We start from the raw sequence: 26,134 nt of genomic DNA, 5'->3' as shown, positions 1-26,134 counted from the left end.
AAGCCAGACTTTGAAGTCACATCTCTTAACCTTTGTGGCAGTGGAGAGATGACAGATGGAAGGTGAGCAGTTGATTTCAGGATAATAAGAACTTGATTTCATATAGGAAGGGGAACATCACACACCGGGGCCTATTGTGGGGAGGGGGAAGCAGGGAGGAATAGCATTAGGAGATATACCTAATGTAAATGACAAGTTAATGGGTGCAGCACACCAACATGGCACATGTATACATATATAACAAACCTGCACTTTGTGCACATGTACCCTAGAACTTAAAGTATAATAATAATAATAATAATAATAATAATAAAGAACCTGATTTCTAGCAAAATCAGGAAATTTGGAATTCTACTTACCTGATGTTGCTTTGGAACATCCATCAGGCATTCAGTAAATTCATAGTGATTGACAGCTGATTGATATACAGATGATAAACAGATGTTTGCTATTATAACCAAACTCACTGAGTGGTTAAACCTGGAATTCAATGTGATTATCAAAGATGAGGAGAGTTTGATTATGATAGCGAAAAGATGTTATCATTCTTGTTCTACAAAAGAACAAACAGACACTCAATAAGGGTAAACAATTTACAGAAGTTCACAGAGTAGGAAATAAAGCCAGACACACATGCAGATCCTCCAAGACCAAGTCCAGTATTCTTTCCACAGGGCCACATGACCCTCCCAAAGATGGTTCTCTGGGCCATTCAGTGAGGGCCACTTATCTATTGTAACCTCATTGTCTAGATCCTTAGTGATACACCAAGACTGTCTTGGACTTTTCCCCCAACCAAATATTCTGTTAAGTTATATGTTTGACCTTGAATATAGCCTTTTTTTTTTTTTTTTTTTTTGAGACGGAGTCTCGCTCTGTCGCCCAGGCTGGAGTGCAGTGGCCGGATCTCAGCTCACTGCAAGCTCCGCCTCCCGGGTTCACGCCATTCTCCTGCCTCAGCCTCCCGAGTAGCTGGGACTACAGGCGCCCGCCACCTCGCCCGGCTAGTTTTTTGTAGTTTTAGTAGAGACGGGGTTTCACTGTGTTCACCAGGATGGTCTCGATCTCCTGACCTTGTGATCCACCCGTCTCGGCCTCCCAAAGTGCTGGGATTACAGGCTTGAGTCACCGCGCCCGGCCGAATATAGCCTTGAACTCAACTGGAGCCTTCCTACCAACAGAACTTAGAAAGAACAAAGGGTTTACACCTGATGATGTAGTGATGCTATCAGCACTTCAGTATGATGGAAGGAGATGATCACCACAGTGAGGCCTTGGAGCCTAGGACAAGCCCAGCATTTGGAAGGTATTCTATAATGTTTGCTTAATAAGTGATTGAATGAACACAACCATAGTGCCCACTTCTGATTTAGGCCAGTAGTCTCTGGTGTAGAGAGTATAAATTCCAAGGGATATATCATATGATCCACTGGAAAGTGGAAAGAAAATATTGAAATTTCTACATTGAATTTTCATCTCATATTTTTAAAAATTCTATTTTGTTTTATAATGTATATATTAGCATAGTGGTACTTGTAATTTTAAAATAAATGTATAATATACAAACATTAGGATTACATTATACAAAAGATTTTACTGATGGGGATGCATAAGTTTTTAAAATATAGAAACTTCTGGTTAAGATCAATTTATCTACCTTGTCCTCTGTGAGCCTCATAAGGGTTCCAAAACACCTTATGTAGTGGTTTTCAAACTTTAGTGGGCATAAGAATCATTTGGATAGTTTGTTAAAAACGTAGATTTGGGGTTCCATCTCTTTATACACTCAGTTGATCTGTGGCAGGACCCAGACTTTGCATTTTTAACCAATAACTAGCTAATTCTGCTCCAAGTGATCTCAGGAGAAACATTAACTCACAAGGCTACAGTGACCTGGAGAATCTCCTACTCTTGCCACCAACAGAGATCAGATTCCCCAATGTAGTTTTGAGAACTAAAGGGATAAATGTTCTCTTAGGTAGGAATAACCACATATTGCTTATGAGCCTAAAGCCTTGAATAAAAAATATAATTGTTATAGTAATTATAAAACCAGCCACCATTTATTAGACACCCACATCTGATAGCTTATTTCTGATTATCAGAATTCAATAAGGTTTCCATCATCAGCCTGATTTTACAGAAAAACAGGTCTTAGCAAGGTGAAGTAAGTTACCCAATATTTTCAATTATAGGTTGAGCATCCTAAATCTGAAAATCCAAAATCTGAAATGCTCCAAAACCAAAACTTATTGAGTGCCAACATAATGCTCAAAGGAAATGCTCCTTGGAACATTTCAGATTCCAGATTTTCAGATTTTAGATGTTCAATTGGTATGATGCAAATATTCTAAAATCTGAAAAAAAATGAGAAATTCAAAACACTCCTGGTCTCAAGCATTTAGAATAAGGAGCACTCAAACTGTATTTTTTCTAAAAGCTTTCAGGCCCAGAAGAAGCAACTTTCTTCACAACTTTCCAACAATTCATTATCCCAGTAATATATGGGAGACTTAGCTTTATGATCTTGATTCTTTTTCTGCATTAAGATTTACATGACGTCAAGGTTGCTGAGAATCAGATATCCAGTTTCCTCATTGCCAGCCATTATCTTGCCTTTGTTCATAATGACCTTGGAAAGTCCAGAGATTGCTTATCTATACTGTGCTGTAACAACCTACCTACAAAGAGATGTTAATTAAAGAGCATGACTCTTTTAAACACAAATACTCCAGGGTATTTATGTAGAATTTCAACTCTCATGTCATCAACTGGTATCTGTAAAATGGGAGGTTTGGAGTAAATATTTGGTCAAATCCTTCTATTCCAGAAGTTAGACAATTATAACTTTATTAGGCAATGAATGACAGTCATTTATTTAGGAGGCTTCTCCTAGTTGCAGTGCCCGCATCATCACCCACCTTTCACATCTTCCAATGCAGACTCATTTGCTTCCTTTGAAAGCAAGTGAGTAACCCTTGGGAAGTCCACATCACCCCCAATATTATATTGGCTGCCAGAGGCATGAAGCCATGAAGCAACTTAGCAATACCAAGACACTGTAAATCTCAAAAATACAATTTAAAAAGCCATGTTAATTGCAGTCCTGCCTTCTCTCTTGGACTGTTCACTTCGAGGGAAGCTAGTTGCCTTGTCATGAAGGCACTCAAGCAGCCACACAGATAGGAAGCCACACAAGATGGAAGAAGCTGAGGCCTCCAGCCAATAGCCATATGAATGAGCCAGCTTGAGCTGGCTCAAGCTGGAGTAGACCCTAGAGACCCCGTCAAGCTTTCAGACAATGCAGCACTGACTGACACTTGACTGCAACCTCATGAAAGACCCTGGGCCAAAACCATCCAGCTAAGCTGCCCCCAGATTCCTGACCCTTAGAAATTATGAGATCATAAATGTTTGCAGCTTTAACTTTAAACACACATATTCACATACACAATAACAAAATTCCTAGGACTCACTTCTGAGATAAAGGGCCCAAAACAGCCCCTCAGAGATTTATCCTAGCAGGGAGTCTAGCCTGAACACCAAAACAATGTTTTATAATCATGTTTTGTTGACTCATATGCCAATGTCGGCAACCCCCAAAATGGGTTCAAGAATTAACACACCCTTAGAGTTAGGCTCACTGGTATGCACCCTGCAGTCCCAGCTACTCAGGAGGCTGAGGCAGAAGGACTGCTTGAGTCCAAGAGTTCTGGGCTGTAGTGTGCAATGATAATGCCTGCGAATAGCCACTGCACTCCAACCTGGGCAACTTAGTGAGATCATGTCTCAAAAAAAGAATTAACACACCCCTCCCATCCTGCAGCCTTCCTGGATCTAATCAGAAGGGGAATGGCAAGTGCTGGGGCAGTGTGGGTGTGCTTTTTTAACCGTAAACTCTTCGTTAGGTTCTGGCACCTCATATCAGATCATTCTGATCCTGAGCTATTCACCAAGCTTGTATTTAAGTGTCTTACAACTACATGCTTTCTACCCATAATAAAGATAGCTTCCATTGATCTCCAGTCTCTAGGAGCCTCTCAGAGTTTTCAAGGAAACAGGGTTGGGCTATGTGGTCTGTGAGTAGGACATACATGCTATTTACACTATTAGGCCGTTGCTCTATCCTACTCTGTTGAGATTCCTAGGAATTTACACAAACAAGTGTCAAAAATGAACCATGTTTGGCCCCAAAGAAAGAGCAACGTAAATGAAAGAAGATTCTCATTATTCAAACAAGAAACTGGTGTCTTTGAACCTTAATGATACCTCTTGTGACTGTTAACATGACCAGTAAGTTCTCTGGCTGGTGCAGCATGCTAGTGTAATAAGATAAAAGTCACCCTTGCATTTACTTGCTCCTTATGTGCCTGGGGCATAGCCTCACTACAGAGTTTATTCTCTAACTTCAAGGAGAATTCTGTTATGAAAAAGTGATGCTGTTGAAACTGAAGAATAAAGCCGAATATGTGTCAGTGGATAACTATGGTTGGAAAGGTTGTTTTTAACATTTTGGCTATGTTTTGCAAGTAATAGGTATTTTCTAAATGTGCACCGACCAAATGAAATGGCTCAGATACTATCTAGTAGCCTTTTTGGTAACGAATTTTTCTTTTTCAATTCCACTGTCATTCAGTGGAAGGACATAATTTGCATTGAGTTTCAGCAATGTGAGCATTCAGTAGTTTATTATCATTTGATTTCATAAACAAAAAGCAGAGTATGATATAACTTCTGTTGGTTTTAGATTTTAGTAATTGTTTTCCTTTGTCCCATGAAACTTTTTTTATGCTGAAAATGCATCTTAGGGAAGCTGTCACCTTCCCTTATCACTCTATTTGTGCCCTCCTACACCATTCTGAACAGGCCAGGTTGAACACTTCTGCCACTAACTACCCACAGGACACCGAGCCTCAATTTCCCCAAGTTCATATGGGAAGATTTGGACACGGTGATTAAGGTCCCTTCTCATGGTAATATTCTATGGACACAAAATCTGGGTTTTGATTTTTGTGTTTTTAAAGCAAAGCTGGCGAAAAATTGACCTTCAACCTCAGCTACAGAACTTAAGTACGTTAAAAATAGTCTGGTTCAAGACAATTCCATATGACTTTCCAACATTTCCTTGGATTGTGTGCAACCTTTAAGAGCACTCAGCCTGTTGTTTTTAGCCTCTGCATTTGTTTACCTCCCACTCTCCAAAGAAAGGCTCTCTCCCCTGTGTGTTCCTTGGTTGAAGTTCGGCTAAAAACAAAAAACAAAAAACAACCTTATAGCATTGTAACCTGTTCGTTCCAATTGTTTGTAATGTGGCTGTGGCTATCAGATGTGGATTATGGGGAGAGTAGAGGTGAGCACATTGGTAGTGCTTTGGTCCATGTATATGTAGTCTTTATCTCATAATCAAATATCTTTCCATTCGTTTGAAAATATATCTGTGTGGCCAGGCACGGTGGCTCACACCTGTAATCCCAGCACTTTGGGAGGCCGAGGCAGGTGGATCACCTGAGGTCAGGAGTTCGAGACCAGCCTGGCCAACATGGTGAAACCCTATCTCTACTAAAAATACAAAACTTAGCCAGATGTGGTGGCGCACGCCTGTAATCCCAGCTACTCAGGAGGCTGAGGCAGGAGAATCGCTTGAACCCAGGAGGCGGAGGTTACAATGAGCTGAGACTGCACCATTGCACTCCAGCCTGGATACAAGAGTGAAACTCCATCTCAAAAAAAAAAAAAAAAAAAAAGGAAAAAAAAAAGAAAAGAAAATATGTGTGTCAGTCCTATTCTGGTTTGCTGTCCTATTCCTCAGAGGTCACAGGCTGACCACCTGCAGACTTTATTTGGCCCATAGATGTTTTGTTTTTCCTCCACATTCTAGGAGGACCAACCATTCCAGTTTGGCCTGGACTCTCCTTGTTTTAGCGCTGAAAGACCCATGTCCCAGGTAACCCCTCAGTCCCAGGAACACCTGACTGGTTGGTTACCTATTTAAAATGTAGGCCCAAGACTTTTGTTGTTGTTTTAATTTTAAATTGGTTGTCAATATTTAAATAACAGATGATTTTACAGAAACATCCAGATTTCTGGCTTCTCTTTAAAAATGGAAATATCTGACACAACTGGACCCTCTTTCACAGCAACTATAAGCGGGAACTGAGTCGCAGCTGCCCCATTAGGTAAGTCATGTTATTTCCAGGGTCCCACAGGCCGTGCCACTTTATACTGCCCCCCAGACTGAGGTGGAACATCGACCATTCATTATTGCTCTCTGGCTATTGTTTTTCTTATGGTAAAGGAGAAAGTGAAGTTCCTTATAACTACGTTTCTATCACAAGGGGGAAAATGAAAGCTCTACCAATAGGAGAAAATATATTGTGTGTGTGTAGAAATGAAGACTATTCCTACCTGTTAATAGTCCTGGCCCTCTGTATCTGGGTATGCAGCCTACCGATCCCTCTGGGCACTGAAGTCCTGACACACATCACGGGTTCTGTCATTTGTAGTTGATGGCGTGTGAGGTTGGTACCTTTACTTAGAAATCTGGCAGTGTTGGCCAGCGCGCACAGGCTGCTAGCACTCCAGAAATATCACTAAGCAAGGTCTTAAACGCTTGGTCCTTCCTAATAGGAATTCAATTTCTATCACTTGCTTCTACTCCATGTAAAAATCAGATCAGCTTTATCTTCCCCACCAGGGATTTCTTGAGTTTCAGCCTCTAATTAATTTCTGTGCTTCATTCATCTTGAAGTCATTAAGAACTTTAGTCAAACACATAACCTATGCCTACTAATCGATTTTAATGTTCTTTCACATGGAAATATTTATAAAATGTTCATCTCCTATATTGAAAACATTCTTTTTCCTCACTGTACATTGTTATCTGGGTTTGCAGGGAGCTAATCTTCATCTGTAAATACTGAAAAAGCAACTAACCTGGAGGGAACAAGGTTCTCAGCTCTGTGGAAGCAGAGATGGTGCCCTTTTTGTGGCTCATCATTTTAATATTGGCACATACCTGGCCCATAGTAAGCATTCAAGTAGCACTGACTGATTGACTAACTGAATGAATAAATGAATGAATGCTCAAATGAAAAAATAAATGGTGCAAAAGGTGGTGGCCTTTTTTTTTTTTTTTTTTTCATTAGGGCCATGATGGCTACTGAAGAAGGTGTAGGCTTTGAGGTTGGAAAGATATGAGTTCAAACCCTAGTTATTAATCCCAGCTCTGCCTTCCCTTGCCAGATGTCTTTGAACAAGCAGTTCCTCTGAGCCTCGGTATCCACATTGGCCTAACAGAAATAATACTATCTATGCCTCATAGGGAAGCTATGAAGATTCTATGAGAAAATGTTCAAGGCCTCATACAAAGGAGGTACCCAATAAAGAGTAGCTAATTAAAAAGTCATTCACAGGGAAGTAGGACATGGTGGCTCACGCCTGTAATCCCAGCACTCTATGAGGCCAAGGTGAGCAGATTGCTTGAGCTCAGGAGTTCAAGACCAACCTGGGCAACATGGCGAAATTCCATCTCTACTACAAATATAAAAAAATAGCCGGGTGTGGTGGCATGCACCTGTTGTCCCAGCTACTGGGGAGGCTGAGGTTGGAGGATTGCTTGAGCCCAGAAGACAGAGGTTGCAGTGAGCTGAGACTGTGCCACTGCACTCCAGCCTGAGTGACAGAGTGAGACCCTGTCAAAAAACAAACAAGCAAACAAACAAAAAATGAAAGAAAGAAATCCTTAAGCTACCTCTAAGTGTGAAGTGCTTCAAATGGAAAATGCAAAAGTTTTAGAATTTTAAGTTTCCTAACTTGGATAAGATCACATTCTTAAAAAGCATATTCTAAAATTTTGTTTAGTTTTTTCTATATTTCTATATTTTTTGAAGCTGGGGCTCCCCAATTATTATTTCATATTGATTCTATTTAAAGTTAGGTTTTAAATATTTAAAACAGATAAACCAACAATATCTATAATTGCAATGGGCTTTTTAAGTAAAAAGCCCATGGATGCAAGGTTAAGAATAAAAGGAATTTTACTTGGGAGGCTGAGGAGCGGGGATTGTTTGAGCTCAGGAGATCAAGACCAACCTGGGCAAAAACAAGACCCTATCTCTTAAAAAATGAAAAAGAATGAAAATAATGTGTGGATTTTCATCCCTCTAATATATGCATACACACTCTATATTATGTGATCTAATAAAAATGAAAATAAATAATAAATAGATTCATACAAATAAACATTTAGGAATATCAAATAATAAAAATAAAATCAAGAAATGGATTTCTTTTTTGCCAATACAAAAATTCCCAATCTCAGCTTCTGTGCAATTAAAGCCCTCCTTAAGACTTAAGTTTAACCACTGCCTTATGTTGGAAATAAATGTACATGACCAGCTATGAAAAACAGTGCCTAGGCTGATTGATCTCATACTTTTCTGGTAAAGATAGAAGATGTAAACAGTTTCACTCTCCAGGAGATCTCAGATCATGGCTTTATTGAGTTTAGTTTGTCAGAGACTGATACTTTAGAAATGGTGATGCCATTCATGGTCACAAACTTATGCTATTGCATCTTAGCGGAAAAGTAATAATTCCCGAAATTGTATGTACACTGTCCATTAGTATCAAGTAGAAGAATCTCTTGACTATTTGTTGTTGTCTTTGTTTTTATGTTTTGTTTTGTTTTGTTTTTTAAGACTGAGTCTTGCTCTGTCATCCAGGCTGGAATACAGTGGAATGATCTCAGCTCACTGCAACCTCCTCCTCCCTGATTCAAGCAATTCCCCTGCCTCAGCCTCCTGAGTAGCTGGGATTACAGGCACCCACCACTATGCCTGGCTTTTTTTTTTTTTTTTTTTTTTGTATTTTTAGTAGAGACAGGGTTTTGCCATGTTGGCCAGGCTTGTCTCGAACTCCTGACCTCAGGTGATTCACCCACCTCGGCCTTCCAAAGTGCTGGGGTTGCAGGCATGAGCCCTGTAATAGCGCCCAGCCCTATTTGGTTTTGTTTTACTGAGACCTTCTTGCCTGGCAAATATAAACTTGAAGATTCATTAACTTTTAAAAAATCACTCATCTGTCCATCCTAGGTACGGTGGAGTAGCAGACCTCATAGCCATTCTAACCTGTTTCCAATGTGTCCTCCATGCTGCAGAGACTGGAAAGCTAAAAGCCACATCTCCCAGACTTCCTAGTAGCCAAGGTTTTGTTCCACCAATCATGTGTACTGGCATGAGAACTAGAAGACAACACAGATAAGCTTCCGCCGCTTTGGCGCCTCCTGTTAGCCAACACTAGAATGTTGTGTCTGGTTTTTTTGAGGCGGTTTCTGGAGAGTATTTATTTCTTCTGAGTCAACCTGCTAGGGAATTTTTTTTTTTAATTGGAAAAAAGGGATATAAATTTTATTAACGTGTACACGGGGAGAACCACACACAGTCATTATCCCAGTTTCTTGATCTTGTTAGTTCCTAGTAGTGCTGACCTCCTTTTCATGCAGGTGTTCTCTTTCCAGAAGTGGTCATTTGGTCCCAGAGCCAGCAGCTGACCCCTCAGTGTCCCTGCTTGGCTGTAGTTCTCCCAATCAAAGAAGAGCGATCTCTAACTTGGTGGCCCAGTCAGTGTGTGGTTTCCAAGGTGGTTCCTGAAAGCTCACTGTGGAGGCTGTTGTTGCAGCCTTCTCGATGGTGAACCACATTCTCTAATTAATCCCGTTCTGTTCAAATTAGCTAGAGTAGACTCCTTTTTTTTTTTGTTTCTGGACCTTGACACAATCCTTAAACCCTTGAGACTCTCTTCCACCCTGAACTGATTGAAAGACAGGCATACCTATTCAATCAGCCCATCAACAATGGGCCCTGCACTGTTTTAGACTACTGTTTTAGATTACTGCCATAATAAACAAAGCAGATAATGTGGAGTGGTCAGGGAGCATTCATTTAAGGGAGCAGCGTGGACATAAACAAGATAATCTCCAAGACAAATGTAATGCAGAAACTAAAACAGAGTAACAATATAGAGAGTGACTCCGGCTGGCAGGGAGGGTCATGTAGGATATGGTGATCAGGGAAGTCTCTCTAAGCAGGTGTCATTTGAGCAGAGACCTGAGTAACAAGTAAACAGAGACCTGTGAATACAGCTTTCCAGGAGTGAGATCTAAAAGAAAAAGGCTGAAAGGTGAGAAGGAGCTCCAGATGTCTGAGAGGTGGAAGAAAGGTCAGTGTGGCTAGAGCTTAATGAGCACAGAGGAACAAGGTCAGAGCACATTTCATTTATTCACCAGTGAAGTATCTGTTTGAGCACCTACAATGCATCATACCCTATTTAGGGTGCCTTCATTATATCAGTGGAAAATAGACACAAAAATTCCTGTTCTCATGGAGATTATATTCTATTGGTGGGGAAGGGAGAAACAATAAACAAATACATAGGTAAAATGCATATTTGCATTAGATCAATGATTCTCAACCAGGGGTGGTTTTGTCCCCTAGGAGACATTTGGCAGTGTCTGGAGACATTTCTGGCTGTCCCAACCTAGGGAGGAAAGTTGCAGGTATTGAGTGGGTCGAGGGTGGTGGTGATGCTGCTAAACATCCTGCCAGGCACAGGATAATACCCCGCAACAAAGAACTATTCCCAAATGCCAATCATGCCAAGCTTGAGAAGCCCTGTATGAGGTGGTGGCAAGAGTTACAGGGAAAACAATCCAAGAAAGGCCAAAGGGATTTCCGGGGGCAAGGTGGAGGGGGTGAGGAGCTGTTCAGGGAAGAGCGCACCAGGAAGATGACATCTGAACAAAAACCTGCAAAAGGAGCAGCAGTGAGCTGCTGTTGATATCTGCAGGAAGAGCATCATAGGGCAGGAAATGACAAATGCGAAGTCCCTGAGGGAGAAACATGTTGGGCAAGTTCCGGGAGAGCAGGAGACCAATGTGGCAGGGGCAGAGTGAGCAAAAGGAGGAGGAGCAGAAATGAAAAGCTTACGGGGCCCAGATGTGTCAAGCTTCAGCTTGTGCTCTGAGTGATCAGGAAGTCATTCGGGAACTTTGGGCACAGCAGTGACATGATTTCTGAATCCATTTTTGAAAGGATCACTTTGGCTGCTGTTTAGAAAATGATTCATAAGAGAACAAGGGCACAAGGCAGGAATACCAACTGGGTGGCATCAAGTAGACTGCAAGACAAGGAGGTGGTACAGATAACAACCAAATGTCTGGTGTAAGCAAGGGAAAGGTCTGAGATGCTGGGCCCTGAGATGGGAGAGCTGTGAGAGAATCTGGTTTAGGAAGCAATGGAGATCAGGCATTCCGGGTTAGACATATGGAGTCCGAGATGCTGATAACAAATCCAAATGGAGATGTCACAGACTGTAGAATGAGTCTAGGGTTTACCAAAATCTGGGTTGGACATACTAATCTACTGGAAACAACAAACAAATGGCATCTAAAGTTGCAAGGAGCATAAAATCACCAAAGAAGTGAGCATAGAGAGTAGTAGTCTGAAGACTGGGGAGTTACACGGTGCCCAGATTATACAGAATGTTATCAAAATGCTAGAGACATATGGTCTAGCCGGGTGCAGTGGCTCGCACCTGTCATCCCAGCACTTTAGGAGGCCAAGACGGGCAGATCAGTTGAGCCCAATAGTTCGAGACCAGCCTGGGCAACATGGCAAAACCCCACCTCTATTTTTAAGAAAAAAAGTACATAATTGTTACTATACATTCCTTAGAGGAAAGCTAAAACCAAGATTTTTTTTTTTTAATTTATTTATTATTATTGTACTTTAAGTTGTAGGGTACATGTGCATAACGTGCAGGTTTGTTACATATGTATACTTGTGCCATGTTGGTGTGCCGCACCCATCAACTCATCATTTACATCAGGTATAACTCCCAATGCAATCCCTCCCCCCTCCCCCCTCCCCATGATAGGCCCCTGTGTGTGATGTTCCCCTTCCTGAGTCCAAGTGATCTCATTGTTCAATTCCCACCTATGAGTGAGAACATGCGGTGTTTGGTAAAACCAAGATTTTTAAAGCAACAGTATCATGGATTAGTGGAGTTGTTTAAAGAATTCCATGGCAGGACCATAAACATCAACTAATTTAAATCCAAAATATTAGAGATGAGGAGGCTGATGCCCCACATAGCCAGGTCACAGAAGAGCAGGACTTTGGAGTGCCATTAGCCCGGGGTCCCACAGCTGATTATGGGCATAATCGAAACAAGAAGCTTAATCTCCTTTCTTATTCTAATGCTCTTTCTTCTTTATCATGCTGAGAAGTCCAACTCAGAAGTCCAATTCAAAACAAAGAAGAAATTCTTCTGAAATAATCATTTCAACTGGGGGAGAAATTTGATTTGCTTACAAATATTTGATACTCACAAAACTTGTCTTATAGACAACTTGTAGCATAAAATTTCTATATCTTGTCAGTGCACCTCTCTATCCACAGAAGAATAAGAGCAATCCTGTGTATTAAACTCAAGGATGAAACACCAATCTTGTTTGGGGAGGTAAGATAAGCTCTCTGGCAACTGGTCCTGTTGCTTTAGCAGCTAGGAGGAAAGTAAGGAAGTGAGTCAACATGGGGATGTAACTTGGGTAGCCCAAGATTTCACTCGTACCCTGCAATAAACAAGCCGACATTCAGAAAGCTGCTGTGTGTCCCTGATAGAATCACCCGTGAATGTTGTTGGTGCTAACAGTAATAGGAGGGAGAGTGATTCTGCGCTTTCCCTGAAGAGGACAAGAACTAATCTCCTTTTCATCCTTGTCTCAAATCACACTCACAAATATACACATTTATTTCCATGGAATGAAGAAACACGGTGAGGACTGCTACGGTCCCCCTGTACCCAAAGGAACAAAAACATTCGAAGGGGAAGTGAGCTGGCCCTGCCATCCTGTGAGTCAGTGGTGAAAAGATGGTATTCTATCCACAGCTTAGCCACTGACCATGTATTTGCCATCTGTGTCCAACAAGCAAACCCAGAGAGGCAGAGCAGACCCAGGTCTGGACTAGCTCAGCGTAGGGGGAGATGAACAAGAGTGTACATTCACACGGTGAGTAGCCCATATGGTACAGTGTGAACCAAAGCACCTCAGACCTCAAACCTCTGCTTTCAAGTATGCCAAGGTTCTCACTCTTAGATGCCATTTGTACACTACAGGACAAATTGTGGGTTGTTCATCATTTTCCTTATTTCTTTTTTAAAAATTTCTGAATAAAAATACTTTTAAAAATGTCTCCTTTGTTTTTGTTTTGTTTTTCAAAATGAGTATTTGCAGTGCTTTCCAGAACTCTGTTTACTTCCTTTCTTCCACCAGCATAAAATTACTCTGGGAACAGGAAATATGGTTTAGTAAGAAAACTGTATTTGTTGAAAAAGAGAAATACTAACTGCATCTTCTGAAAATCAAAGGGTGCAGTAATCTACATCTCCAAAGCAGGTCTTTAACTCCCCACTGTTGTTTCCTGGGAAATGGGGTTCTTAAGCAAGTAACCTGAATCTTAATGAATTATTTTCCCATGTAATACAACTTTGCTTATTTTCTAGGCCACTCTTGGAAAAGTCTTTCCAAATTCTACCCGCACTTCAAGGCTAAGTTCACATACTATCTCTTTCCTGAAACTTCCCTGATTATTCCTCTCAGGCAACATGCATGTGTGTCTTGTGTCTAAATTTCTCTACTAGGCTGAAATGTCCTTCATGTCAAGAGTCTAGTATATATTATTGAATCCTAGTCTCCCCTTATGGTATCTAACATGGTGCTTTTGTATAAAAACAGAGAAATCCCATATATTAATAGCTAGAAAGAGAAGGTTACTTGGTTACCAGACTGAAGGGGACATTCCTAGAAGATTATAGATATCTTTGGGGCATAAATAAATATATCAAGAAAGTCTACTACCAAAATGGGGCCTTTAAATGCACTACATATCATGGAAGGTGTTCAGACAGAAAGTGGATAATCACTTATGAGATGTTAGACAGCAGCTGGGAAGGTAGACCAGATGACCTCTTGGCCCTTTCCAACTCTAAGTTTCAAAATGATTTTTTGAAGGATTGGTTAGCTGGATAACCCTGTTTTGCTATTGTCTCTGTGGACACTGCCACTATAGCAGGAAACTCTAAGAGCTTTTCCAAACAGCCTGATTGAAACACCCCAGCTTATAGCTTCTAAGGAATGCATCCTAGAACCTTCTAACTTTGACATTATCCTACCTTCACTTTACTTGGTCATCACAAAAGGTCATGGTTCAGGAAGACCACAAAGTAGTTGGCATCTGCACTCTTTAACTCTCAATCCCAGATACAGAAATTTAAGTTCTATGTCAATTTTGCACTCACTTGCTCTGTGCTCTTGGTCTCTCCAGATACAATAGACAGTCTGAGAATCATTTTCCTAATATTTGCCATTGTTGCTTTTTTCTGTATCTTGTCAGTGGGAAATACTGCAGGGACTTTGGCTAGCTTAATTCTTTCTCAATAATTGTGTGCGTCAGATTAGTGGCACAGAGGAAAAAGTAGCAGAAGAGTTGAAAACATGTCCATTGAGTATGCCACACTTCTTGATTGTTGGTGTTCCTTAAGGCAACATCCTCACTCTCTGAAGGACATGCCCAGAACTCTACTGAGGAGGACTATGCCTAACACTAGGGAGGCATGCATTAGCAGTGGGATTTCAGGCATCAGGGGGATTTGGGGACCAAGTTAAGAGTGTTTCATTGTTGTCTGTCTATCTATTTCTGTTCTAATCACAACCCAGACCATAGTAATGCTAGTCCCTATGTGCTGTGTATGCAAATTTGTATAGAACAAACAGTTGAAGGTGTCAAAATTAATCAGGACTCAAACAGCAATATGTTATGATAATCTGTTTCTTTATTCTAATTGTTTTTACTACTTTGAAAGATTGATAAAGCTAAAAAAAGAAATGACAGACCTGTCACATGTTTCTTTCCACAAATCTACCTAACAATATAAGTGTTTTTGTGAGATTAATGCAGATTTCTCCAGCTATTGTTTTTATTACCACAAAGCTAAACACCCTATATATTAAATTCTAAAGTATAGTGATCACAAATTACTTAAATCACAAATTACTTAAAGTAATTCCAGCCAATTGAAAAACATGTTCTCCATTTAAAAATTATTTATTATATTTTCAAGAGCCTCTTTATTATCCTTGGGAAAATATGATCAGCGTGGACAACTGTGGAAGTAGTTACAGTGCAGAATAATCAAGCCACCTCTTATGTTAAACAATCCAACAAGTAAGAGCAAAATCAATTACTGCTTCAACCTTTTTTTTTTTTTTTTTTTTTTGGGGTGGAGTCTCACTGTGTCACCCAGGCTGGAGTGCAGTGGCACAATCTCAGCTCACTGCAAGCTTTGCCTCCTGGGTTCATGCCATTCTCCTGCCTCAGTGTCCCAAGTAGCTAGGACTACAGGCACCCGCCACCACGCCTGGCTAATTTTTGTTGTATTTTTTAGTAGACACAGGGTTTCCACCATGTTAGCCATTCTTCAACTTTTAAAAAGTCTTCTCCCATGATATTAGACCAGGCTCAAGAAGACATTGTATTGATTCACAGTTTTTGCTTGAATACACTGAAAAGGCATATCCCAATAGGATTATCATGAATCTAGCAAAAAGACAGGCTCAAGCCCCTTTTATAAGAATGAAAGATATGTCTAGGCACAATGGCTCATGCCTGTAATCCCAGCACTTTGGGATGCTGAGGCAGACATATCCCTTGGGCCTAGGAGTTTGAGACCAGCCTGGGCAAATAGTGAAACCCCATCTCTACAAAGAATACAAAAATTTCACTCTGGAAGGCTGAGGCAGGCGAATCATGAGGTCAAGAAATCGAGACCATCCTGACCAACATGGTGAAACCCCGTCTCTACTAAAAATACAAAAATTATCTGGGCGTGGTGGCGCACGCCTATAGTCCCACCAACTTGGGAGGCTGAGGCAGAAGAATCACTTGAGCCCAGGAGGCAGACATTGCAGTGTGCCAAGATCGTGCCACGGCACTCCTGCCTGGGCGACAGAGCAAGACTCCACCTCAAAAAAAAAGAAAAGAAATTAACCAGGCATGGTGGCACTCACCTGTGGTCTCAGTTGCTTCGGGGGACTGGAGTGGGAAGATCGCTTGAGCCTGGGAGCCTGGGAGGCGGAAGTTGCAGTGAGTCAAGATTGTGCCACTCCAGCCTGGGTGACAGAGCAAGACCCTGTCTCGAAAAAAGAAAAAGTAAAGAAAGATATGTTCACAGTATCTCCAAACCCTGCCTGACTTCCCTAGATGCTAAATCAAATATGGGATTCTGTAGCCTAGCACATGTTGGTTATTTATTAAATAAGTATTACATTAATTCAAATAGCCACCAAATTGTGTTACTCAAACCAGCAATTGCGGGGGAAGGAGGACAATGTACTGAGATTTATCTTTTTCACCAAAGGCTTTAATTTCATCTGGTCTGTGGATCATCTTGCCATTGCATAAGTGCTACTATTGCTGTTGCCCATGCTGGACATGGCCCTGAGTTCTTCACATCCACACCTTACTTTATGCTGACAAAAAAAGAAAAAGAATTGACACATCTCACTTTAGATGCTAAAGAAGTGAGGCATCTCACCTCAGTTGCTATAAACCTGGTGCATTTATACTGACACAAGTGACCAGAATCACATAAGTTATGGGACTTTCAATAATTTTTCAGGCAGCTATAAAGGAGGAAGCACATCCCTTCATTTTCCTGCTGAAAATCACCAACCAGGGCATGGAAAAATCCCAAATCCTGCACCTCTGCTTTAACCAGCCCTGCTGGCGTCCTGGCAGACCAATTTGGAAACCATGATTAATCTCTTAGTAAACAGAAAATAGGCTCTGGAGCCAAGAGAAGCCAAACTTGAGTCACTCCCTGGAGACTACATTTGGCCGATGTAGCTCTACCTCCTCCTCCAGGAGCTGGCTCACTTGCCTGGTGACTTTCAGCTAACAGAAAGGCCTTTCCATGGTGGCAGACTAGCACAGTGAAGCAGAGACCAAAGCATGGCTGCAGGTAATGACAATGAGCTGGGGTAACCCAGATCTATGCAGGGGTCACCATGGCCTATATGGATCAAATGAAATTGGCTGAAACCCTATCCTACATGAAATGGAAAACTCAACAAGCTTCCCATTTTCTCCAGCAACTCAGGGCAAAGAAGACAATGTGTCTGAGTTTCTCTTTGTCATCAAGCGAGAACTTCATCTGGTCTGTGGGTCATGTTGCCTTTGCATAAATATTACTACTCTGTTGTCCATGCTGGACACAGCCCCGAGTCCCACACATCCACACCTCACTTTAGGTACTTCCCCAAAATACCACCCATTCCAGGTTCTGGGTGTAACTAATTTTTATGGAAGATTCAGGGCAATGGAGAAGGTTTACATGGAAACACCAAAAATAATTTAAAATATCATTGTTCTCCAAAGCCCTTCTACCACTCTGGCCCCAGAAGTTTCTGACCAGTTGTCCTTTCTCCTCAGGCTCTGGCCTCCTGCTCTGCCCACTTCTTCATTTCCTGCGTCCTCCCCTCCCCTCTGTCTCCAGTTAAGCCTCTCTCCCTAATTCATGTCACTTTATGTAAATGTAATTTTGATTTCCCATCTCTTTGCAGACTGTGTCCTCACCTTGAAATCTTAAAACATTTTCCTAAAGAAAGACACCTCTTTTGCAAAAAGGAAATGTATGGCCCATGGTTCAAATACATTTACACAGACATACACCTGTACCTGTTTACCATCAGAAAACACAAGGGCAGCGGTACAAGCTTTCAGAGGGTAGGCCCACAGGACAAGAATGGTAGGACTGGGCAAAAGGTGAGGTTTTTAAAATGCATTTTAATTTTTACATATGAGTACTACTTTTTCCTTACTTTCCTAGGGTGTGTATTCACTGGAAATACTAAAGATTCTTGGTTGCTGTGAGACTGTCTGAGGCCAGGCGGGCCCCGAGAAGCCAGCTCCCACTACTCACCAGCATATACGTGGTGCTCCTGGCACCTCAGGCTGTCACTTCACTTCCTCTGGGTCCCAACTGTTATTTCAGTCTCTACGCTTTTGTTCATGCTGTTCCACTCCCGCCACTCCCCGACACACTCTTTTGCCTCCTGCAATGCTTTTCTACCTTTCACCTCCTGAATCACATCCATTCTTCAAGGTTTTTCTGCATGAAGTCTCCCAGATTGTGGCATTTGGTTTTATTCTTTCTCCTTCTTCTTTGTTTCATTTACATAGGCATTTCCTCCCTACCAGTAACATGTCTGGCACTTTCTCTGTGTTCCCCTAGATGAACTAGCACAGTTTCAGACACACAATAGATGCTCAGCAATGCCTATGAATTGGTTGAAATAGATCACTGTGTCTCTAAACCAGAGTGTAATTAACCACAAATATTAATTTGCCCAGTTGAGGTCAGCTGAGGAAACCTGAAACCCTGGAAACAGCATTGTCAGGAGATTTAGGTAGTTTCTAATACCAAATCTAGTATCTACCTTTTTTTGTGACTTTGAGCCGATTATTTAACTTCTTTGAGCATCATTTTTTAAACTGTAATATAAGAAAAATAAAAATACTTGACCTGCTCATCTCATATAGTATGCAGTTGTAAGAATTAAATGGGTACATATTTATATATATATTCTTTATATATTCATATATATATATAAATGATCTGAGAAGCATTGTGCAGAAGACAAATTATTATAAGTTCCAGGTGTTCCAGATCTCTTTTTAAAAGCTTGACTATTTTATCAAGTAGCATAGATTATATATAGACTATCTTCTAATATTTATTGTGAAACATTTTCCCATAAATAAATGCCAATATTATTTCCCACAAAACATTTCCTTAGCCATAAAAAAGCTTTATGACAGCTTTCAAACCTATGTAAATCTCACCAATAAGCAAAATATGTCCTGTTTTTTTTCCCTTGTGTCAAGAGAATTTATTTTCTTTCCTGTGGGATTTGCTGTCATATGAAAATTAAGATATATAAAGGCCATCTTTGATGCCAACATTATGAAAATTATTACACTTTAAAATTTGATGGCAAGTTGTGTTGGGAAAAATGTTTAAGAAGTGGCAAATTTTACAAAAGGATCACTAATTTTAGATATTTAAAAAATAATAAAAGTATATTTTCTTCTAAGACTCTAATAAATATTTAAGTGGTTTAGCATATATCTCCTCATTCCTTATGAGGAGTGTATTCATTTCCTGTGGCTTCTGAAACAAATTGCCACAAACTTGATAGCTTAAAACAACGGAAATTCACTTTTTCACAGTTCTAATTCAGAACTATGACTCGGACATTTGAAGCCAGTTTCACTGGACTGAAATCAAGAGGTTAGCAAAGCCGCCTGTGTTCCTTCCACATGCTGTAGAGGAGAATCCATTCGTTTCCTTTTCCAGCTTCCGGTGGCTGCCCTCATCCCTGGTTGTTCATGCGTCACTCTAGCCTCTGCCTCTGTGATCACACTGCCTCCTCCTCTTCCATGTGTGTACTCTCCCTCTGTCTCTCTCTTAAAAGGGTCCTTGTGCCGATATTTAGGATTCATCCAGATAATCTAGGATAATTTCTTGTTTTAAGATCTTTAATCAGACCTGCAAAGACCCTATTGCCAAACAAGATAATATTTTATACGTTCCAGGGATTCAGATGCACTGTCTTTTGAGGTGCCATTTTCAGCCTATCAAACGGTGGTTCTCAAACTTTAGCATTCATTAACATTGTCTGAAGGGCTTGTTAAAACACTGGTTGCTGGGCTCCACTCCCAGAGCCTCTGACTCAGTAAGTCTGGGGTGGGGCTCAAGATTTTGAATTATTAACAAATTTCCAGGTGACAGATGCTGCTGGTCATGAGGCCACACTTGGAGAGCTACTAGCTTATCGAAGCTGTAATAATTATCTTCTTGCTTGTTTTTCCCACTTTAAGCTATATGTCACCAACTTTTTGTGCCCATTTTTTGTACATATTCTAACATCAGAGGTTTTGACAGAAACAAGGCAGCAAGCACCTATTTTCTCCTTTCAGATACTGTCACACATTCCTCCAATTAGAGCTCTGCAATTAGACATGTCCAGAGATGAAAAATCTTCTATAAACTCATTTAATGCCACCATTGGTTTCTGTGAGAGAAACCACAGGATAATTAGTACACATTCCTTAGCCTGACATTCAAGGGCCTCCATAACATAACTTTAATCCCCACCTTTGGTTTGCAGCTAGATTATTTGCAGCTGCCCAAATGCCCTCTGCACACCTCTCCGAATAGAAGACTTCCTCATGTAGCTTCAGCTAGGTAGAATATCCTGTCATCACTGTTCAAAGTGCCAGCTCTGTCCATCAAAATCTCAAGGTCCCAAAGCCCAAATCATCTGCCTAGCCTTTTCCATTCAAATTAATATGGTCTCTCCCTTGGCACTGAACTCTCTAAAGCCCTTTGTAAGCTTTTTGTGATAATTGGTATAGTCTCTCTTGAATCATAATTACCTGTGCACTTTCTAATCCCTCTATGGATTTTAAAATTCTTTAGGATAAAGATTATTCTTTGTTTATGTTCGTTTCTTGAGTGGCAGTGATAAATGTTTGTAAAATTGGCAAAAGAATTTTGTCTGTTTTTTAGCACTTCTTATCTCCTCCAACCTCTTTGCAGTTAAAAGGCACACAGATGTCATGGTTGTCTTTTTGGTGACCCTGTAGCACACAACTTTGGGGGAACTCCTCCCACCCCATTCCAGCAATGTGGTTCTGACGATGGCTGTCAATCACAGTAACCCACATATAACCCATATTCCTCCCTATCTCTCCTACAGATGTGAGCCCCTTTCCTACATTTTTTACTTTGGCTTCTAGAGAAAATGAGCCCTTTCCTCTCATGGAAGCAGCTGGGAATAGGTTGGCCTTTCGGGGAAAACAGTCTTCAGATAATGAGATGAACATACAATGAGAAGAAGGGAGATGTGAGTCCTTACACCATCAGATCTCCAGCAGTTTCATTTTATGGGATAATACGGTTGCCATTTTGCCTACTCTGGTTCAAGTTAGATTCTGCCACTTTCAGTCAAGAGTCCTATCTAATAATCCATGTGAAGGGTAGAATAACTCATTATCTTTGTTATCCTTTTAGATTGTCCAGATGAATGTGAGGCTAAACACCACAATAGAGAGCTTCTAACCCTCTGTGTATATAGATAATGCACTGTCTGTGATGATATTAGGTATAATGGAAACTTACACATAATTAATTGTTATGAAGCTATAACAGCAGAAAAATAAAAACAGAAGAGTCCAACTTTTTTTTTTTTTTTCAGGAGAAATATCCCCAGGAATCTTGGTAAGGAAGGCAAATATTATTATTTTTACTTTTGATACCTTAAACAGGTAAAGCCCAGATAAGTCAATAGGTTTTAATAATGCAATGTAAAGATAACAAAAGAAATGATTCCTCTTAAAAGAACGGTAATAAAGAACCAAGAATGGTAGGTAGATAAATACATTTAGAAGATCAGAAAGACACATACCAAAGAAGCTGAACCAGACAAAGAGCAATTTTCCAAAAGTCATTATTTTTTCAATGACTAGATGTTTTTTTGTCTTTGTTTGTTTTTGTTTTTGGTAGAACAATGTGTTTTCTTTTGGATATATACCCAGTAATGGAATTGCTGGGTCAAATGGTAGTTCTGTTTTAAGTTCTTTGAGAAATCTCCAAACTGCTTTCCTCAGTGGCTAACCTAATTTACATTCCCACCAGCAGTGTATCAGTGTTCCCTTTTCTCTGCAACCTCACCAACATGCTTTTTGTTTTTTTACTTTTTAATAATAGCCATTCTGGTTTAATAATAGCTTTCATTGGTATGAGATGGTATTTCATTGTGGTTTTGATTTGCATTTTCTCTAATAATTAGTGATGTTGAGCATTTTTTCATGTTCATTGGCTGCATGTGTGTCTTCTTTTGAGAAGTGTCTGTTTATGTCATTTTCCTATTTTTTGAAATGGGGTTGTTTTTTACCTGATTTGCTTAAGTTCCTTATAAATTCTAGATATTAGACTTTTGTTACATGTAAAGTTTGAGAATATTTTCTCCCATGCTGTAGGTTGTCTGTTTACTGTATTGATAGTTTCTTTTGCTGTGCAAAAGGTCATTAATTAGGTCCTACTTGTCAGTTTCTATTTTTGTTGCAACTGCTTTTAGAGTCTTTATCATGAAATCTTTGCCAAGGTCTATGTCCAGAATGATATTTCCTAGGTTTGCTTCTGGTGTGTTTAATTTTAGGTCTTATATTTAAGTATTTAATCCATTTGGAGTTGATTTTTGTATATAGTGAAAGGAAGAGGTCCAGATTCAATCTTCTGCCTATGACCAGCCAGTTATCCTAACACGATTTATTGAATAGGGAGTCCTTTCCCTGTTGCTTGTGATTGTCAGTTTGTGGAGACCAGATGGTTGTAGCTCTGCAGCTTGCTTTCTGGGTTCTCTAACCTGTTCTATAGGTTTATGTGTCTGTTTTTTGTACAACTACCATGCTGTCTTGGTTTTGTTCTCTGGCTTTGTTCTTTTTGCTTAGGATTGCTTTGGCTATTTGGGCTCATTTTTTGTTCCACGTGAATTTTTGAACACTTTTTTCTAATTCTATGAAAAATGATGTTGGTTGTTTGACAGGAATAGTATTGAATCTGTACATTGCTTCAGGCACTGTGGCCTTTTTAACAATATTGATTCTTCCTATCCATGAGCATGTGATGTTTTTCCATTTGTGTCATCTCTTATTTCTTTCAGGAGTGTTTTGTGATTCTAGTTGTAGAGATCTTTCATCTCCCTGGTTAGCTGCATTCCTAAGTATTTTCTTTTTTCTGTGGCTATTGTGAATGGGACTGCATTCTTGATTTGGCTCTTAGCTTGGACATTATTGGTATAAAGAAACACTACTGATTTCTGTACATTAATTTTCTATCCTGAAATGTTACTGAAGTTGTTTATTAGTTCTAGGACCCTTTGGGCAGAAGTTATGGGGGTTTTCTAGGTATAGAATCATATCATCAGTGAAAGGAGATAGTTTGGCCTCCTGTCTTCCTATTTGGGTGCTTTTTATTTTTTTCTCTTGCCTGACTGCTTTGGCTAGGACTTCCAGTACTATGTTGAATAGGAGTGGTGATTCAGCATTCTTTGTCTTGTTTCAGTTCTCAAAGGAAATGCTTCTAGCTTTTGCCTGTTCATCATGATGTTGGTTGTGGATTTGTCATAGATGGCTCTTATTATTTTGAGGTTTGTTCCTTCAATGTCTAGTTTGTTGAGGGTTTTTAACACGAATGTATGTTGAATTTTATAAAAAAGCCTTTTCTGTATTGAGATTCTGTATTCTGTATTGAGATTATCATGTAGTTTTTGGTTTTATGTGATGAATCACTTTTATCACACAAAAGTGATCTGCATATGTTGAACCAACCTTGCATCCCAGGGATAAAGCCTACATGATCACAGTGGATTAGCTTTTTGATGTGCTGCTAGATTTGGTTTGCTATACTTTGTTGAAGATTTTTGTATCTATGTTTATAAAGTATTTTGGCCTGAAGTTTCCTTTTTTCATTGTGTCTCTGCCAGGTTTCAGTGCCAGAATGATGTTGGCCTCATACAGTAAGTTAGGGAGGAATCCTTCCTCCTCAATTTTTTGGAATATTTTCAGTACGATTGGTACTAGCTCTTCTTTGTACATCTGGTAGAATGTGGCTGTGAATCCTGCTGGTCTAGAGCTTGTTCTGGTTGGTTAAGTTTTTAATTACTGACTCAGTTTCAGAACTCATTATTTGTCTGTTCAGGATTTCAATTTCTTCCTGGTTCAATCTTGGGAGGTTGTATGTTCTAGGAATTTATCCATTTCTTGTAGGTTTCCTAGTTTGTGTGCATAGAGGTGTTTATAATAGACTCTGAGAGTTTTTTTGTATTTCTGTGGGGTCAGTGGTAATGTCACCTTTATTATTTCTGCTTGTGTTTATTTGGATCTTCTCTCTTTTGTCTTTAATAATCTAGCTAGTATTCTATCAATCTTGTTTATTGTTTCAAAAAACCAAGTTCATGTCTCAATTTCAATCAGTTCAGCTCTGATTTTGGTAATTCCTTTTCTTCTACTAGTTTTGGGATTGGTTTGCTCTTGTTCTTCTAGTTTCTCTAAGTGTGATGTTAGGTTGTTAATTTGAGGAGCTTCTTAACTTTTTGATATAGGAATTTAGCACTATAAACTTTCCTCTTAACATTACATTAGAATCTCTGAGTAAACAAAGATTCTAGTAATACTGCATCTTTGTTTTCATTAGTTTCCAAGAATTTTTTGATGTCTGTCTTAATTTCATTCTTTATTCAAAATCATTCAGGACCAAGTTGTTTAATTTCCACATAATTTATGGTTTTGAGAGATCGTTGTATTGATTTCTATTTTTACTGCTCTGTGGCCCAAGAGTGTGGTTGATATGATTTTGGTTTTTAAAAATTTGTTTGGAATTGCTTTATGGCTGAGCATATGGTCCATCTTAAAGTATGTGCTGGCGAGAATAATGTATATTCTTATTGTTGGGTGGAGTGTTCTGTAGATGTCTGTTAGGTCTGTTGGTCAAGTGTCAAGTTTTGCTCCTGAATATCTTTGTTAGTTTTCTACCTCAATGATCTTACACTGTCAGTGGGGTTTTGAAGTCTCCCACTGTTATTGTGTGGTTATCTAACTTTCTTCATAGGTCTCTAAGAATTTGTTTTTATGAATCTGGGTGCTCCAATGTTGAGTGTATATATGTTTAGGACAGTTAAGTCTTCTTGTTGAATTAAATCCTTTATCAGTATGTAATACCCTTCTTTGCCCTTTTTAATCATTGTTGGTTAAGTCTGCTTTGTCTGAAATAAGAATAGCAACCCTGCTCTTTTTTGTTTTTCATTTACTTGATAGATCTTTCTCCTTCCTTTTTTCTTGAGCCTACAGGAGTCATCGGATATAGATGGGTCTCTTGAAGACAGCATACGGTTAGATCTTGCTTCTTTATCCAACTTGCTACTTTGTGCCTTTTAAGTTGGGTGTTTAGTCCATTTACATTCAAGGTCAATATTGATATGTAAGAATTTGATCCTATCATCCTGTCGTTAGCTGGTTGTTATGTATACTTGATTGCATAGCTGCTTTATAGTGTCAGTGGGCTGTGTACCTAAGTGTGTTTATGTGTGGTAGGTATCAGTCTTTCCTTTCCATGTTTAGTACTCCCTTAACAAACTCTTGTAAGGCAGGTCTCATGGTAATGAATTTCCTTAGCATGTGTTTGTCTAAAAAGGATTTCATTTCCCCTTTGCTTATTCAGCTTAGTTTGGCTGGCTATGAAATTCTTGTTTGGAATTTCTGTGCTTTAGTGATGCTCTATGTAGGCCCCTAAACTCTTCTGGCTTGTAAGGTTTCTGCTGAAAGATCCACTGTTAATCTGATGGGGTTCTCTTTGTATATGACCTGCCCCTTCTCTCTGGCTGCCTTTAAGATTTTTTTGTTGCACACTGACCTTACAGAATTTGATGACTATGTATCTTGGAGATGGTCATCTTGTATAGTATCTTACAGGAGTTCTCTGAACTTCCTGAATTTGCATGTCAACCTCTGCAGCAAGGTTGGGGAAATTTTCATGGACAATATCCTCAAATATGTTTTCCAAGTTGCTCACTCTCTCTCCATCTCTTTCAGAAATGCCAATGAGTCATAGGTTTGGTCTCTTTACATAATCCCATATTTCTCAGAGGTTTCGTTCATTTTTTAAAAATTATTTTTTCTTTATTTTTGTCTGCACTGATTTGAGAGAGTGGTCTTTAAACTCTGAGATTCTTTCCTCAGCTTGGTCTAGTCTGTTATTAATGCTTCCAATTGCATTATGAAATTCCTGTAGTAAATGTTTCATTTCCAGAAGTTCAGTTTGGTTCTTTCTTTTTTTTTTAGATGGAGTTTTGCTCTTGTCACCCAGACTGGAGGACAATGGTGCAATATCAGCTCACTGCAACCTCCGCCTCCCAGGTTCAAGCGATTCTCCCGCCTCAGCCTCCCAAGTAGCT

This window comes from Macaca fascicularis, chromosome 1 (genome assembly GCF_037993035.2).
Source record: "Macaca fascicularis isolate 582-1 chromosome 1, T2T-MFA8v1.1".
NCBI classification, from domain to species: Eukaryota; Metazoa; Chordata; class Mammalia; order Primates; family Cercopithecidae; genus Macaca; species Macaca fascicularis.
The sequence above is the reverse complement of the archived record's forward strand: the minus strand, read 5'-3'. Positions refer to the sequence as shown.